The following is a 19,213-nucleotide window of genomic DNA, read 5'->3' as shown; positions in this document are numbered from 1 at the left end:
CACCATGTGTGTGCCATATTTAAAATACAGTGCACCATGGCGCAGGGTAGGGGACAATAGCGTCATTTTTCATGACGCTATTGATGTACTCTGCAGGAGTAGCGCCAGAATATTGGTACTACTCCTGCAGAGTACATAGGGGCCCGTTATAAATAATGGAAGTCCCCTCTTAACTCCTGCTCTCAGCAGGCGTTAAAAGTGCCATACAAAATGACTCAAGGAAATCTGTTAGATTTTCTTGTGCCATTTTCTCGGCCCTCCTGACGGGGGTACGCCCCTTTTGCATACATTATGCCTGGCACAGGCATAATGTAGTGCAAAGGGTTGCAAAGTGGCGCAATGCAGGCATTGTGCCACTTTGTAAATATGGCGCTAGGAATTGGGCTTCATTGGGCCACATTAGGGTAAAAAAATGATGCTAATGTGGCGCAAGGTGGTGCTAGGGGCTTATAAATATGTCCCTTGGTCTGGCAAGAACTCTGGAGGCTCTGTGGAGCTTACATGAAAGCCTCCATTTTCTCCGTGCATCGAAACTACGTCCCCATTAAAGAATTAACTCTGAACATTCGGACATGGGGAGCATTAGTTAAATGGGAAGGCAGGTGGGCAAAGAAAAGAGATCAGAAGAAAGCAAAACTGAATTTGTCTCCAGCTGGAGCAAATCAAGCCGATGAGAGTATAAAAATGCTGCCAATGAGAGGGGTTCCAGGTGGAGGTTATTTATATGTCCCTTGGAGCAGAAGGGGCATATTGTCATTCACAAATGATTACCCGAGATTGAGGGGGAAACCAGTAGAGTGGGACAAGCAAACAGAGATTTGTGAAACTTTCAAAATGTCTGTGGGAAGATTTATCTGACATTACGATTCCAGTCAATTTGTGAGTTGAGTGCAAGCGGAGTGTTGATTGGCCAACTCATAAACTGCCAAGAGATCCGGTAACAGGTGCACTGTCTGAAGAAGTGATTAAAGGGTACTTTAAAGTGATTGATTTACTGAAGAATAGAGTTTAACCAAAAGTTGTTGATTGGCAAATGATTGACAGGCCAGCACAGGCAACAAAGGAGTTGATTCATGCTTATTATGAGAGACTTGCAAGCATTCAAACAGCATAGTGGGTCAGAAGTTATTGAGACGAATGACTTATCTCATTTTGTGTTTAGATTTGTGCAGGGGTTTTAACCTGAAATTAACAGCATAATTCAGACTCATTTGATTTGTTGGCAGAATAAACCAATTGATGAAGTCCTGCAGTATGCTAGGTACTATAAAAGGAGTGAGTGATAGTGATGCAAATTAAGTCTGCCCAGGCAGGAACACAGAATCCACAAGGAATGGTGAACAGTGGTGGAATGCAAGGTGGGCAAAAGCTGGGTAACAACATGCCTCAGTATAGAGTTAGAGGACAAGGTGTTCAGATACATCTCAGTGGTAATGCAGTTGATGTTTAGTCAATGAAGAAGCTGAGCCCATGTCATGCTTGCATTGGAAGCGGGAGGGTCCGTACAGTAATGTGAATAATTTGGTGCAAAATCACAGAGTTGCACAAACTGTGGACGATATTGAAGTACAAATTCAGATAATCCAAAGACCTCTAGTCCAAAGTATGACTGTTTCTACTGGATTACAACAGATGCAGGTCCCGCAATAGATGCAGGTTCCCCAACAGGTTCAAGCACCTCAGCAAATGCAGATTCCTCAAGCCCCAGTGCAACAGCAAGAAGTGATGGTTCCTCAGCAATACATGAATCAGAGAGCAAATGCAAATGTGAATCAGTTAATCACACAATACCCGTTAATTGATTTCAGTGATGATCGAGCCTCAGAAACATATACCCGTGACAGTTCAGATGAGGAAGAATGTGTATTGGCTGCTTCCTTAGAAGTGAATCAGTGTAGTCCCTATGTGAATGCCAATGTGATGGGACACAATGTTTCATTCATGGTTGACACTGGAGCAACACATTCCACTGTCAGAACCGGAGAAGTGCCAAAAGTCCCCTTGTCAGGAAGGAAATTACATGTGGTAGGAGTAGCAAATCAGCATTTACCAAACCTGATTGAAGAGCATATTCCAGTTAAAATAGAGTCTTTGAGGATTTGCATCAGTTTGTGGTTTGTGATTCAAGTCCTGTGAGTTTGTTAAGACATGGCCTACTGTGCAGAATAAATTGTTCCATTAGTTGTAGTCACTATGGAAAGCAATTTAGACAGTGATGATGAGATGTCCAGCAAAATTGATTACATGTATCCTCTGATTTCATTATTCCCAGTGATGACAGTTAATGAATTGCACAAAGAGTTCCAAGGAACAGTGATGGTGAAGGCTTGGTATTATTCAGGGAACGAAATAGGACTAATAAGAGGTTTTGAGCCAGTTAAAAAAACAAGAAAACGAAATGCAGAGTTTCCAAAGATCCCCCAGTATAACATGGCCCCAGAGTGATTGCAGGAATTATTCATGTGATTTAAACTTTTGTTGAGCAGGGAGTACTGAATGAAGTAATGTGAAGCCCATGTAATTCTCTTATATTGGGACTGTGGAAGCCCAATGGAAAATACTGCATAGTTCAAGATTTGAGAAAGGTGAACAAAATTGTTGTTTCCTGTTGTCCTGTGCTACCAAATCCTGCTGAGATTTTGTTTCAGATTCCTTGTGAAGCAGAATGGTTCTCTGACATTAACTTGTGTCAGGCATTCTTTTCCGTTCCACTCCATGAAGAGAGACAGTTGTTATTTTCATTTAGATTCTGAAACCGTGTATATTCTTGGTGTTGTGTTCCTCAAGGGTATACAGTGTCACCATCCATTTCCAATCAGATCTTGAAAAAGAATTTTGAGTCGCTGAACATGCCACTTCATTCAGTCCTAGTCCAGTGTATTGATGACTTGATGGTCGCATCAAATACGCGTAGATACCATTGCCTCGTAAAATCATCTTGGTGAGACTGGGCATTGAGTTTCCCCCGCAAAACTACAATATTGTCATAGAGAAGTGAGATACTTAGGCCATCCCATAGAGCAAAGAGCAAGGAAAGTGTCCCAAGAGAGAATTAGAGCAATCATGCAAATAAATCCACCTGTGGTGCAGAAAAATGTTAGAATGTTCCTGGGAAGGGTTGGCTACTGTCGCCAGTGGATCCCCAAATTTTTCAATGATTTCCAAGCCATTACATACGTTGACACACAAGGACATGTCTGATCCGGTACCATTTGATGGCACATGCTTGAATGCCTTCTTCAAACTGAGAGAGAATCTGTGCTGATCCCTAGCTCTGGCTATGCCTGATTGCAATAAATGTTTTAGATTGTTTTATCAGAAACATGATGGGTGTGCACTTACGGTTTCAACACAGTTACATGGAGGGGTCATTTTTCGGCTACACTGGATCCTGTAGCTGCTGCTTTGCCCAGCTGTTTAAATGCTGTGGCAGCAGCAAGTGTCAGCATCGGACAGTGCAAAGACATTGTCATGGGTCACCCCTTGAACATCTATTTGCCTCACTCTGTTGAGGTCCTTTTCACCCAAACTAAAATCCAATATTTGACCAATGCTCTTTTGACCCATTATGAATTAGCAATCCTTAGTTTGCCAAATGTTAATATCAAAAGATATACTACCCTAAATTCTGCAATGCTCTTGCCTGTGAATGTTGACAATACTAATGATGGAGATGAAGTGGAACATGACTATGTTGATGTGACTGAACTATGCACCAAACCTAGACCCGATATTCAAGAAACCCCTTTAGTTGAAAATGACTATGTCATGTTTTGTTGCTGCCCAAAGTTTCTTGATGACAGCCATTGTTAAATTGGGTAGAGGTTAAGAGATCACAGAAAGAAGTGACTGAGGAGAAACGCAGAGGATGGAGTAGAGCAGGTTGTGTTCAGAGAGATGAAGGTGATATTTGGGTTCCAAATGAAGGAAAAGCAGTACTGCCAAACAGTTTGTTGCCTTCAATGATGCGGTATTACCATGGTCAGGTACACCGGGCAGGTACACTATGATCAGAACATTCAAACTAACATGCTACAACTCAAGATTCAGATTAGTTGCAGAAGCAGTATGTCACAGATGTGCAACTCGTCAGCAGATGAATGTTGGAAAATGTACTGTGGGTAACCTGAGCCACGTAGGTAGATCAGGAGGTCCTTTCAACTGAATGCAACTTGATTTCATTAAGATGCCTGTATGCAATGGACTGAAGTATGTATTGGTGATAGTGTGTGTATTATCACTCTGGATAGAAATGTATCCAACTCGCAGAAATGATAGTCTCACTGTTGCAAAGTTGATTTTAAGGTAATTGATCCCAAGGTTTGGATTACCGGCCTCTTTGGATGCAGACCAAGGATCTTATTTTAACAATGAGATCATAAAATTGTTGTGTGCGTCATTACAAATTGAGCAAAGATTGCACTGCAGTTACAGACCAGAGGCATCTGGGTTGGTTGAGCAAATGAATGGAACTTTAAAGTCTCGATTGGCAAAGGTGTGTGCTTCTACAACATTGAAATGAACTGATGCATTGCCACTTGTTCTGATGAGCATGCGTAGCACGCCTGACAAGAATACAGGACTGTCTTCACATGTGATTCTCATGGACGCACCATGAGACTACCAGCCGTGCCTGCAAATGCACTTATGAACATTACAGATTACTTGATCCTCGATTATTGCAAAGTACTAGCTGACGTGGTTCGCTCTTTGTCTCATCAGGTTGAAGAAGAAACAGTTCAAACGTCACAGGAACAGTGTCACGACTTGAGTCCTGGTGAATGGGTTCTGGTGAAGAAGCACGTTAAAAAGACATGTTTAGAGGTGCGTTAGAAATGGAGATATCAGACTGTTCTAGTAACTACAACAGCTGTGAAGTTTGCTGCTCTGCCAAACTGGGTTGACGTGAGCCATACATGCAACGTTCCAAGTTCTGTTGAAGATATAATGCCTGTTCCTCTTGGGTCAGAATCAGTGAGTGAAGGGAGCCAGGTTAGCCAAATTGTGAGAACTGGACAAGTAGCTGTTGCAGAACCTGCACAATCTGGTGAGAGTCAGAGCATGTCAAAGATTGTTGGAGGTGCAGGAGAGGCAAACCAAAGTCAGTCGACTCCTGCTAGCTCACCTAACGTTGCAACTCCAGTTGTGTCTGAAACGCAAACAGTGAGAGGAGATCAGTGACTCCAAAATGTCCAGGCCCAGTCACAGATGTGCTTTCAACAATTACTGAAGTAGCTGAAGAGTCTGATCAAAGTGACTGTGAAAACAGTACAGCAAGGAGATCAAAGAGAAAAAGGGTGCCAAGCCTCAGGTACTCTTCACCCGAATAGACTTACTTTGTTGGAAACGAATGGGAGAAATAATTTATTGCCTTTTGTTTTGACTGTGCGGATTCAGCTGATAATTCTGGAACTTTAAATTGCACTTGAATTGAATTTTGAGATAACCTTGCCAATTGATGGACAGAGACATTACATGCTGGAAGTGCTAATCAGTGATTACCAAACTGTAATTTGTTAAAGACTTTCCTTTTGGCACTTTGAGAACTTGCTATTAAATACTTGATGAACTTTCTAGAAGATCAAGAACTGTTGTTAATAAGTGCAAAAAGACTTTGAAATATTTTTTGTTTTGTTTTTGCTTTGCTCACGCTAAGAAAAAAAAACATTTTAAAGCTGCTTTACTTTTTTGATTTTGTTTTTGTTTTTGATTTTTGAATTTGGTGTTCTTGGTCTTGTTCTAGACAAGTCATGAATCTGGATCAGGGTAAACGAAATAAATGTAAATATGTGTGTATTGGTATAGCAATAGTTGTGTGATTGTAAGCATGTTGGTGATTGCTGGACTGAATGTGTCAGTGAAGGACAATTTAGAGAGCACAGTTAAATCAGTGCATAGAGGAACTCATACAAAACAAGATCAACTCTATGATGATGAGAGATTGCTTCATGTTGATGACTCAAATAGAGACTTGTCTTCAAATGTATACTACTGATTACTATATGAATACATTGCAACTATGGATGTGCCTGATTGTTATGTGTGTAGACCGAGTCTTTCATCTCTACAGGAAGGAATTACATACCATGGTCTGCCTTTGATTTGTGGTATTAGTTGTAGTTTAATAACACATCTATATAATTAAGAGTATATTCAATATTTTTATTCTAACTTTGACCTTGTTTTTTTCATTTGTGCATACTAACCAGCATTTGAGTAGTATTGCTAAAACTAAAAACATTGACATAGTGGGAGGTTTCTGTGAACCAACAATAAACTTTGCACTGCTTATGCGCACAAGAATGACTTAACCTGCACTCTGACACGATTTGAGAAGGATTTCTTTAAACAAGTAGGTGACGGGAAAAAAGCAATGAAAACCAAAATAGAGAAGGGAATAGTTTTACAGGCTTGGCAGAAAGATGTTACACATCTTGCAGGTGGTGATACACAAGGACACTTAGCTTAAGATTGGCAACATGTGGGGAAGCTATGTTTATATAGGCTGCAATCAAAGACTGATAATAAGTTTGTAGGAATCAGTGAATGTAGGTCTATATTTTTGTTTAAGCGTGTTTGGAATTTCATGTTAAATAGACAGGATCCCGCCATACCAGGTGTTCATTTCATTTGTGGAAAAAATGGCTATTACAAGCTGCCAAAAGGTAGGTAAGGCACATGCTATTTAGGGGTAGTTATTCCAAAAATCTACCATGTGGACAATTTTGACAACCCAGTTTGGAAAGAGAGATCTAAACCTAAAACAAGAAGAGGAGCTAGTGCAACAGAGATTACAGGTGCCATTTTTGGTGCCATTATTCCATCAGTTGAAGATATTTTGAATGACATTAAGATTAGAAAGTTGTCAACTATTGCAGATAAGATGCCAACTGATTATGCAGGTGCTATACATTTAGCGGACACGGAAATGGTTGCTATGAGATCAATGGTGTTGCAAAATCGCCTTGCGTTAGACATCTCATTGACGAAGGAAGGCAGAGTCTGCCGAGTTTTACAGGCGCAACATTCTTGCTAGTACATTCCAAATAACAGTAAGGAGATAATATTTATATTGAACATGACAAACCTGAAAAATGACCTAAAAGACCTGAAAGAGATAAATACCTAGGAAACAATAGGTAAAGGATTTTTTAATAATGGATCATGGTTTGATGATTTAGGACAGAAATTGTGAGAATGATCCTGAGACCTTTATAGATTGTGACTGTGTGTGTTATAATCACACTTGGATTTTACAAGCTATTCAATTTCTGGAAGATACAAAGAGCTAAGACTAAACAGGGAAGGAAAGAGATTGAAAAGGAGAAAATGAGGAGCAGTTATTACAAGAACCTGAAGATAATTGAGAGTTTCAATAGACCAATGCCCTTTCATTATGAAACAACTAGGCTTTAAGTTGTCTCATTGTAAATGAGAATGTCCTTTTCGTGATGGCATAAATTGCCGTAACAGGAGGGATTGTTGGAGTGTAAATTTTAGTGATGCTTTACTGGCACAGAAGTCAGCACTAGGCAACTTTATATTCTCATTTAAAAGCTCAACACAGAGACTTGCACTAATATGTATTTTTTAAAGTGTACACGTTTTAATTAGCGGTGGACATTGTGCCTACCATGGCGAACATTGTGCCTACCTGAACTGACAAAGCGTTAACATGATTTAATAATGATGAAATATATTAATCATTAGAATTAATTATTATGGGTAGAAATGAATGTGATGTATGATAATTTATGATTTTTTAATTTAAAGTTACATGATGCAGAAAAATAAATGCACATCTCTGTCAAATCTAATGTAATTACAAGATTGCAATTAATATTGAAACAGTTTTGCACATATTGATACGATAGTCCTGGAGTCTTCAAATTTGCAGCAGTAGTAAAATGCCAAATCATATCGTCCTCTCTAACATGAATTTTTCCAGTAGGTTGTTTCGTATGAAAAGTAAAAAGTCCTATTGTATTATGTGTACGTTTTCCCCCCACTGACCTTGATTATGGTACATCGAGAGTTGGAGATTTGGAAAAAAGACAAACCCTATTGTTTGAACTATGCAATCTCATGAGAACCACTAGAACTGTTGCAAGTCATGGGAAAATGTTGGAATGTTTCAAGTAATGTACAGAGTTGCTAGTTATTGCCGGTGTCACACAGAAGGAAAGATGACTTCACCCAGACCTGGGAATCTTCATTGTTGTTGCAAATTTATATCCTGGTTTAATTTTCATTTAATACTGCCTTTTGTGCGTAATATGGACTCATCAAATAGACTAATCAAATTGCTTTGATTTTTTTAGAACAGAGGAGAGCATTCTAGGCTTTAGGCAATCCTATCCAGAGTCCTGTCCAGAGCAGAGTCCCTGTTAATCTTGAACTGTTAACTTGCCCCTTGGACCTCTACTGATTTCTATGTGCAGCCCTTGTTCTGCACTTTCCCCCTGATAGTGCTTCAAATGGACCTTGCCAAAGATTCACTGCTTTGTCTACGAACCTGAATAGTATGCTGATCCCGGAGAGGTATATTCAAATGCAATGCTAATTGTCCCCTTGTCTGTTTTTTATCTTAGAATTAGCATGCTGACACATGCCTATTTTATTTAGTTAGGCTAATCTAACTTAAGATAGATAATTTTTCCAAAATATTTTTGTCTTGATTTTCTTTTTGCTTTTGCCCATGTGTTAGCTTGTTCCCACACATGCTTGTCCTTATTTACGATAGTAGTGAGTTGTCCCTACATCTTGTTCATTTAAATTGTCACATCAATTTGTGAAATTGGCTTGACTAATGTCATCAACAATTGATTTGAAATCTGTTTCTGTTGCATAAATTGTTTCTTGTTGGTATCTGTAATTTTTTGGGGATGCCTAATGGTGGTGATATTTTGGCTATGTAGTTATAAAAATAAAGCTTTGAAACCTTTCACAGATTGGAGTTTTGTTTCCATGGCCACATTGGTCATGATGTGCAAATTTATTCTTGTATTGGTTGAAATTGGAAATGACTATATGCAGTTAACCACTCTCCTCACTGGGTTCAAATATCCCATCAACCTCAGGGAGAGTGTTTTCAAATCCTGACCAGGAGGAGAAAAAGTGCTAACACATCCTCTTCAAGGGTTCCACATTTCTGACATTCCATTTTCTCCCAGTTACCCAGAACTAACAGTCTTTTCGGGGATCAGTATGCTCTGTGTAGAGATTTTATATAAAGTGAGCATAGGTACTTGCATTTACTATTGATATTCTACACCATCAGCAAGTCCTTCTTCCAGAGCTTCTCTGGCAGTATGAAGTCCCCATCCAATGCTTCTAAGGATGCTCAGTACCATTTCGCCACCTTCTTTTTCTTAGGGAAGCCCTCATGCAACTGTCGCTCAATACGTTTGTTTGCCCCGCATTCCTCCATAAGAATATGTCCCAAGCTGGTTATCTGCTAGTACTTAAACCTCAAAAGTCTGTGCTCTGTTCTCTTCATATTTCTTCCCACTAAATCAAGCCCCCTTCCTGGAAATGTTAGGCCCATTTTTCTATACCAGCCATCTTCAAGGGTAGCACAAGCTGAGCTCGCAGACAGTCTGGAGTACCTGGGGAATCCCATACAGGTGCTAATTAATTATAATAAGGAATCACAAATATCTATCTGATTTGAGTTCAGAATCTGACCACCATGCTCATGACTTTCAGTTTCATCTTTTTAAATTACTTAACATCACAAAACTTAAACAGAACATGTGCCTCACTTTGCGTAAATCCTTCCAACATGGCACTGAACAAACTACCTATGTGTCAGTGGCCCAGCCATGAGAGCAGTATCCTATTATTTTTCCATTGGGAGGCCCAGCAATATAGTTGAAAGCTAGGTACTTCTGAACCTCCGTTCTCCTTTTTCCTAAGCAGCTTCCTCCAAGCAATCCTAACCCCCTCAAACCCCAGATAAAGCTGCCCAGCTCCTTCTATAGTTTGTTAAACCAACTTTTCTTAAAACATAGTGGGATTGAGTTAAATAGAAAGATGAACCTGGGTAGTATTGACATCTTAACAATGCTAGTTCTACAGATTATAGTTAGAAGGAGGCTCATTCAAGTTCTCAAAAGCTTTCTGGTCTCAGTCATTACTTTATTGAAATGTGCCCGTGCTGACTTCTCCAGATCATGCATCTAATCTTTTTTTCACTAGGTGGTCCTCCCATTGCATATTCCATATCATGATCTCAGATTATTATCCTTAAATGCATATCCAGAGACCTCACCAAATGCCCTTATAATCCCCCTTATAGAAGAATAAGACGTTGCCAAGTCCAACCAGTCAGGGATTAGGAAGAAAAAGGCAGCGTTAGCAATTCATATGTGTGGTATGAACAATAGGGCTGGAATGGAAAAATCCCTGTAATTTTACTGTCAAAGCCATTTTGGGGTTGAATTCGTACCCCTAAATTCATTGATCAAGTGTATATTAAATTTCTATGTTCTCATTGCTCCTACTGTCTTCTGAGGTTTTCCAGGCAGCCCCAGCTGCTGCCACCTCACAGAAAGGTTTCAGCCCTCCTGTAGCATGAGCAGCGCAAGCCCAGGAAGGCAGAACAAAGGATTTCCTTTGGGAGAGCGGTGGTACATCCTATCTCTTTGGAAATAGGTGTTACTGGACTTGAGAGGGGTAGCCTCTCAAATCCACTGGTATGCTTTGGAGGGCACATTTGGTGCCCTCCATGCACAAACCAGGCTACACTGGTTCAGGGACCACCATTCCCTGCTCTGGTGAGAAACTGGACAATGGAAAGGGGAGTGCCCACTCCCCTGTCCATCACCACCCCAGGGGTGGTGCCCAGAGCTCCTCCTGTGGGTCCCTGGGTTTTGCCATCTTCGATCCAACATTAGCAGGGAACTATGGGAGCATCTGAGTGGCCAGGTTAGGCAGGCGGCGTCCTTATAGGTGCTCACCTAGCTAGGTAACCAATCCCCTTTCAGGGCTATTTAGGGTCTCTCTTTTGGGTGGTTCCTCAGATTTGGCTTGGAAGATTCCAGCAGGATTCCTCTGCAACCTCCACTTCAACTTCTGACCAAAGAAACTGCATCTGGACTCTCCAGGACCCGACAATCTGCAACAAAGATGAAGACACCTGCAACATTGTTTCCATGGCTCCTTCCAGCTTCTGGAACATTTCCCCAGTCGTGCATCCTCTGAGGACAGCCCGTCTTCAGTCAGCACAGGAAAGAAGAAGGAATCTCCCTTATAGTGAGGGAGTCACTACCCTGCATCTGCAGGCACCAACTGCAATGACGCCCGGCTGCGTGGATCCCCTCTCCTGTTGAGTTGTGTGGATCCTGCTTAATGGGTGGTGGTTGGAAGTGGTCCCTTAGGTCCTCTCCACTAGCTGTCCAAATTGGGTGGGGGTAAGCCCTTGCCTTCGCACGCAGGATAGTACCCCCATGCACTGCATTTTTTGCAGTTGCTAAGGCTTGTTGGCATTTTCTTCAAGGGGTCTTCAGGCATCATGTAGCTCCAGCCCCAGCACTGCTTCCTGTGATGCACAGCTCCCTGAGTGACTCTCCTGTAGCATGAGATTCCTTATCGTGGTGCTGCATGTGCTCCATTTGCAACTTCTGTGTCCTGGTCCTGTGTGACTCATGTGATTGCTGCCTGTGATTCTGTGGGCTCTCTGTGATGCTGAGTGCCCCCTTTGACTCACCCTCCTGGTTTAAGTCCTCCTGGGCCTTGCTGGTCCACGGCAGCACCACTTTCCACCAATTGTGAGTTTTGCCTGTGCCAAAGCATGTTGGTGGAATTCAGACACTCAAAACTGACTGCAATCTTCCTTCTGGCGTGGGACATCATGTGCATTCTCCAGGAACTCAACTCCAAATCGAGGGCTGCAGTGCTGACTTTCATTCCTCACCGTCGACCAACTCCTTAACCTGGTGGGTAGGAGCATCTGCCCCCAAGGAACTGTGCTGTGTCTTCTGGACTTGGTCCCCTCTTTCCACAGGTCTTCCACTTCAGGAATCCACCATTGGTTTCTTGCAGTCATCTCTGGGTTTTGCAATTCTATTCTTGTCTTCTAAGTGGGTGTTTTGGGGAAATTCTAGTAATTTGCTCCTACCTTCCTGGTCACTGGGAGGTGTTGTGGTACTTACCTTTGTGCTTTCCTGGTACCCCCAGCACCCCTCTACCCACTCTACTTACCTTGGTGGGGGTCCGACTCTCGCCTTCCATTTTTTTAGTATATGGTTTGTGCTCCCCCTAGGGTCACTAGTCTCTATTGTGTTTTACATTGCTTTGCACTGTTTTCTAACTATTCTTATGCCTATTTCTGACAACTAGTGTATATCACTTGTGTATTACTTACCTCCTAAGGGAGTATTGCCTCTATAGTATTGTTGGTGCTGTGTTACGATAATAAAGAACCTTTATTTTTATAACACTGTGTGGTTTCTTTCATGTGTATAAGTGCTGTGTGACTACAGTGGTATTGCATGTGTTTGCATGTCTCCTAGAGAAGCCTTGGCTGCTCATCCAGAGCTACCTCTACAGAGCCCTGGCTTCTAGACACTGCCTACATTTCACTAATAGGGGATACCTAGACCTGGAATCAGGCGTAAGTACCTTAGGTACCCACTACACACCAGGCTAGCTTCCTACCCCTACCATGAGCAAATGTGTTAAAGGCTGCCAAGAGAAGGACGAGCAGGTTTCCCAATCAGCCAGAGTATAAAAAAACAACGTCCAGAATCTTAAATTGCAAGCACTAAATCTAGAGTGAAAACCATATTGGTAGATCTACAGAATGTTTTCTAAGTTGATGTATCTTCGTCAACCTAAAATCTATGTGACCTCTAAAATTGCTGTTTAACAGCTTATGGACTGACCCGTTTTTGGCAGAATTGTCAGAATGCAAATAAACTTTTGACTCACTGTTAAAAGTTTTTGACTGCTATTTCCGGGTATGGAAAGGACAAAGAAAAAGTCAATGTAATCAACTTACCGGGAGATAAAATTTATTCCACAGTTTTGAATGGTTTCAAAGTTGGCAGCCTTGTCAATTTATACTAATTAATTGCCAAAGGCAAACAGTGCTTGTATTTGTAATGTTAGAAAATATGTGTGCATTAGAAAGTACCCACCTTATAACGTAATGGGAAAATGTCAATTTTGTTCACCTTAGAAAATTACGAGCTTCTTTTTAAAATAACATATTGTAATGCCAATAAAAGTGAAATGTTGTTCTCTGTGTGCCAAAAGATAAGATAAGACAGCAATTTAATAGCAAACTGCTAGCAATTCAGACTGTTATTGCACAGGGCGTCCGACTGTTCACCTTTAAAATTATGTTTGTTAGAAGGATATATACATGCCACTGCTCTACACACCTATAGCACAGACACTGCAATGAGAACCTCCGGGAGTCGGGGCAAGCCCAATCTCCTTTTAGGCTTGCTCGGTAAGTAAAAGGGTCTGACAGTGACCCTCCACTCGATTCACCAAGGCAGGGTTGAAGGGATTTTAGGAGACTTATTCCTTTTCTCTCTGCAGAGGAGGGCAACGGGTTGCGTAGAGTGCTTAAGTGCCAGGGCCCTCGTCAGGAGATCACTTCAGCTTGCACCACCCATTGCTCTTGACTGTATCAACACAACTACTAACCAATGCACGGTTACAAGTGTGACAATTCAGGCTATTCCAGTCTCCCGAATTTATAAGAGTGGCTAGGATGGCAGGTATTATTCAATATTTGTATGTATACAATTGATAAACAACTGTTGTTGTGCTCAACTCTAAACAAGACAGACAAGCACCGGAAACCAGAGGCTCAAATTAAGCACTGTCACTTTCATGTCTTTATCTATATTCAAGTGATCTGCGTATCTGACCATTCTCTTATAATATTTAGCGACAAAGACGTCACTGCAAGCACCCTACATTTAATTAGGTACTGGTGCTTTATTCAAACGAATGGATTTGAGCACAGTACAAAACAACTCTACTGCTCAAATGTATTTTAATTCACAGCTGAAAAGATTGCGGCTAAAAAAAGCTAACAACCCGAATTTAAGGACAGTCCAAGATAGTGTGGGGTAATGTTGCGCACTTCACAAATGCATGACTCCAAAGCCCAATTGGCTCAAATAGAGGAAGAGAGCAGGAATGTGCCATATTGTCTAAGCTACGGTGCATATGTGCTCTCTCTCTGTGCTGGTGCATTGAGTGCTGCCTGTTAGAAATGGGGTCTTTGGTTGGCAGTGAGGTTACCCCCTGTCCAAGTAAGGACCCTCACGCTAGTCAGGGTAAAAGAGAATCACCCCCAGCTAACCCCTGCTTACCCCCTTGGTAGCTTGGCACAAGCAGTAGGCATAACTTCAGAGTGCTAGGTGTAAAGTATTTGTACCAACAGACAGAGTAACTTAATGAAAGCACTACAAAATCACACAACACAGGTTTAGAACGATAGAAAATATTTATCTAAACAAAACAAGACCAAAAAAACTAAAATCCACAATACACAAGTCAAGTAATCAATTAAAAAGCAAAAAGAGTCTTCATGTAGTTTAAACACACACTAACACTGTTAGCGTGAAAATGTACCTTGGGTGCGTCAAAAATAACTCCGCACGAGCGAGTATGCATCAAAAGGGCTTGTGATGTGTCGACTTCACTCATGAGCGAGACCTTGGTTCATTTCTGCTTTCATCGGGTCGGAGCGCGTCATTTCTTCTCTCCGCAGGAGAATGATGCGTCGATCCGGTCAGCACTCTTGGGTCCGGGCAGGCCTTGCGTTGTTTTTACACGCCCAGTGGTACTTGGGTCGGAAATCCAGCCACACGATGCTACGAAAATCATGCAGCGCAGGTTGCGATCTCACCAGCCTCCACCAGCGATGCTGCGTGTCGTTTCTCCAGCTCTGTGCGTCGATTCTTCGGTCGCGTTGCAGGCGAGTGTCGATTTTCAGCCGCGAAGCCGGCGGCGTGTCGATTTTTCAGCCGCAGATCATCGATCTTTTCCCCACACGGCGCTGTGTGCGCTCTTGGGCTGCACGCTCCTCCTTTCAGGGTCCCAGGAACTGGATGGGCACCACTTGGCAGAGTAGGAGTCTCTCCAGAGACTCCAGGTGCTGGCAGAGAGAAGTCTTTGCTGTCCCTGAGACTTCAAACAACAGGAGGAAAGCTCTAAATCAAGCTCTTGGAGATCTTCACAAGCAGGAAGGCACACAAAGACCAGTCTTTGCCCTCTTACTCTGGCAGAAGCAACAACTGCAGGATAGCTCCACAAAGCACAGTCACAGGCAGGGCAGCTCTTCTTCCTCAGCTCTTCAGCTCTTCTCCAGGCAGAGGTTCCTCTTGGTTTCCAGAAGTGTTCTAAAGGCTGTGGTTTTGGGTGCCCTTCTCATACACAATTTCTCCTTTGAAGTAGGCCTATGTCAAAGAAAAGTCTCTCTTGAATGTGAAATCCTGCCTTGCCCAGGCCAGGCCCCAGACACTCACCAGGGGAGTTGGAGACTGCATTGTGTGAGGGCAGGCACAGCCTTTTCAGGTGTGAGTGACCACTCCTCCCCTCCCTCCTAGCACAGATGGCACATCAGGAAATGCAGACTACACCCCAGCTCCCTTTTTTGTGTCACTGTCTAGTGTGAGGTGCAACTAGCCCAACTGTCAAACTGACCCAGACAGGGAATCCACAAACAGGCAGAGTCACAGAAATGGTATAAGCAAGAAAAGGCTCACTTTCTAAAAGTGGCATTTTCAAAAACACAATGTTAAAATCAACTTTACTTAAAGATGTATTTTTAAGTGTGAGCTCAGAGACCCCAAACTCCACATGTCCATCCGCTCCCAAAGGGAATCTACACTTAAATCATATTTAAAGGTAGCCCCCATGTTAACGTAGGAGAGGGACAGGCCTTGCAACAATGAAAAACGAATTTAGCAATATTTCACTGTTAGGACATATAAAACACATTACTATATGTTCTACCTTCACCATACACTGCACCCTGCCCTTGGGGGCTACATAGGGCCTACCTTAGGGGTGCCTTACATGTAAGAAAAGGGAAGGTTTAGGCCTGGCATGTGGGTACACTTGCCAAGTCGAATTCACAGTTAAAAACTGCACACACAAACACTGCAGTGGCAGGTCTGAGACATGATTACAGAGCTACTTAGGTGGGTGGCACAACCGGTGCTAAAGGCCCACTAGTAGCATTTGAATTACAGGCCCTGGGCACCTCTAGTGCACTGTACTAGGGACTTATTAATAAATCAAATATGCCAATCGTGGATAAGCCAATTACATACACATTTTGTAAAGGAGCACTTGCACTTTAGCACTGGTTTGCAGTAGTAAAGGGCCCAGAGTAACAAAAACAGCAAAATCAGAGTCCAGCATACATCAACAACCTGGGAAACAAAGGCAAAAAAGTTAAGGGAGACCACGCCAAGGATGAAACGTCTAACACTGCCTAGTGCCAATGCAGACACCTTTAAGCCAGGGTGCCTACGCTACAGGCAGGTTTGTTTTGGTGCAGGAAGGGACATCTAAGCCCTTGCATTTCTTGTGTGAGCAATGCCAAGGCTTTGAAAATCTGGGCCCAAGAACTTTCCAGTGTCTTTGTGACATACAGAGAGCAGCAAGAATGACCTGTATCAGTGGTTCTTAACCTGTGGTCTGGGGACCCCTGGGGGTCCATGAAGCCTCCTCAGAGGGTCCGGGACAGCTTTGAAAATTAAATACTATTAACAGATTAGGTCCCAAGCTTTCACTAATGACTCAGTGGGGGGTCCCCAGTTACCAATAATGATTCAGTGGGGGTCCCCGAGTTCCAGTAATGATAAAGTGGGGGTCCACAGAAGTCAAATGGTTGGGAACCACTGCCCTAGATCAAGAGATGCAGCTGGCAAAACCCGCAAGCATTGGCTGTATCACTGCTAGTATTTCAACAACTGTTGCAGCAACTTGAAACCTATATGACGAAAGTTACGGCTCAATGCAACATGTACTATGAATTTCTAATTTATGGACTTTGTATGTACTGCAAAAAAAGACAAGGTAAAGTGTTAGAAATGTGGTGTTTGGTTGGCAGTCAGGTTACCCCTGTCCAAGCAAGGACCCTCACTGTTGTCGGGGTAAAGGAGAATCACCCTCAGCTAACCCCCGCTCACCCCCTTGGTAGCTTGGCATGAGCAGGCCTGCTTAACTTCAGAGTCTAGGTGTAAAGTATTTGTAACAACACACACAGTAACTTAATGAAAACACTACAAATTGACACAACACAGGTTTAGAAAAATAGGAAATATTTATCTAAACAAAACAAGACCAAAACATCAAAAATTCAACACACATAAGTCAAGTTATTAATTTTAAAAGCAAAAGAGTCTTAAATTCTTTTGTAAACAGGTAAAACACTGTTAGCATTGGAAAGTACCTGGGTGGTGTCAAAATAACACGCTCGGGCGAGTGTGCGTCAAAAAAGGTAAGCGGTGCGTCGATTTCTCACCTGCAAGCGAGACCATGCGTTGTTTCTCCTTCTTCGCTGAGTTTGTCGTGATTCGTTTTTCCTCTCTGCAGGAGAGCGATGCGCCGATCCAGGCACACTGAGGTCTGGGCAGATGTTGCATCGTTTTTCCATGCCCAGCAAGGTTTGTGTCGAAAATCCTGCCGCCCGGTGTTAGCAAAACTGCGCTGTGTGGGTTGCGATGTTACCAGCCTCCGTTAACGATGCGGCACGTCGTTCCTCCAGCCGCGTGCGACGATTTTCCAGCCACGCTGCAGGCAGTGCATCGATTTCAGCCACGGAGCCGGCGGCGCATCGTTTCTTCAGCCGCGTTTGGAGGTTGCATCGGACATTTCCCTGCACGGCGGTCGGTGCATGGATTTTCAACCTTGGTCTGCCAGCTTCTCCTCTCAAGGCCCCAGGAACTGGATAGGGCACCACTTAGCAGGGCAGGAGTCTCAGCAGAGAATCCAGGTGCTGGTAGGGGAAGTCTTTGATGGCCCTGAGACTTCAACAACAGGAGGCAAGCTCAGGACAAGCCCTTGGAGATTGCGTCACAAGCAGGAATACAAAACAAAGTCCAGTCCTTGTCCTCTTTCACCAGGCAGAAGCAGCAACTGCAGGATAGCTCCATAAAGCACAGTCACAGGCAGGGCAGCACTTCTCCTCAGCTCTTTAGCGCTTCTCCAGGCAGAGGTTCCTCTTGATTTCCAGAAGTGATCTCAAGTCTGTGGTTTTTGGTGCCCTTTTTATACCCATTTTGGCCATTGAAGTAGGCTTACTTCAAAGAAAAGTCTCTCTTGTCTGTGAAATCCTGCCTTGCCCATGCCAGGCCCTAGACACTCACCAACGGGGGTTGTAGACTGCATTGTGTAAGGGCAGGCACAGCCCTTCAGGTGTAAGTGACCACTCCTCCCCTCCCTCCTAGCACAGATGGCTTATCAGGATATGCAGGCTACACCCCAGCTCCCTTTGTGTCACTGTCTAGAGAGAGGTGCAAACAGCCCAACTGTCAAACTGACTCAGACGGAATCCACAAACAGGCAGGGTCACAAAATGGTTTAAGCAAGAAAATGCTCACTTTCTAAAAGTGGCATTTTCAAACACACAATCTTAAAATCAACTTTACTAAAAGATGTATTTTTAAATTGTGAGCTCAGGGACCATAAACTCCACAGGTCTAACCGCTCCCAAAGGGAATCTACGCTTTAATCATATTTAAAGGCAGCCCTCATGTTAACCTCTGAAAGAGATAGGCCTTGCAACAGTGAAAACCGAATTTGGCAGTATTTCACTGTTAGGACATATATAACACATTGGTATACGTCCTACTTTACACATACACTGCACCCTGCCCATGGAGCTACCTAGGGCCTACCTTAGGGGTGTCGTTCATGTAAGAAAAGGGAAGGTTTAGGCCTGGCAAGTGGGTACACTTGCCAAGTCGAATTGGCAGTTTAAAACTGCACACACAGACACTGCAGTGGCAGGTCTGCAACATGATTACATAGCTACTACTGTGGGTGGCACAACCAGTGCTGCAGGCCCACTACTAGCATTTGATTTACAGGCCCTGGGCACCTCTAGTGCACTGTACTAGGGACTTATCAGTAAGTCAAGTATGCCAATCATGGAGATCCAATTATATACACATTTTATACAGGAGCACTTGCACTTTGGCACTGGATAGCAGTGATAAAGTGCCCAGAGTAA

This window comes from Pleurodeles waltl, chromosome 8, assembly GCF_031143425.1.
Source record: "Pleurodeles waltl isolate 20211129_DDA chromosome 8, aPleWal1.hap1.20221129, whole genome shotgun sequence".
Taxonomy (NCBI): Eukaryota; Metazoa; Chordata; class Amphibia; order Caudata; family Salamandridae; genus Pleurodeles; species Pleurodeles waltl.
This window is presented reverse-complemented; position numbering follows the sequence as displayed.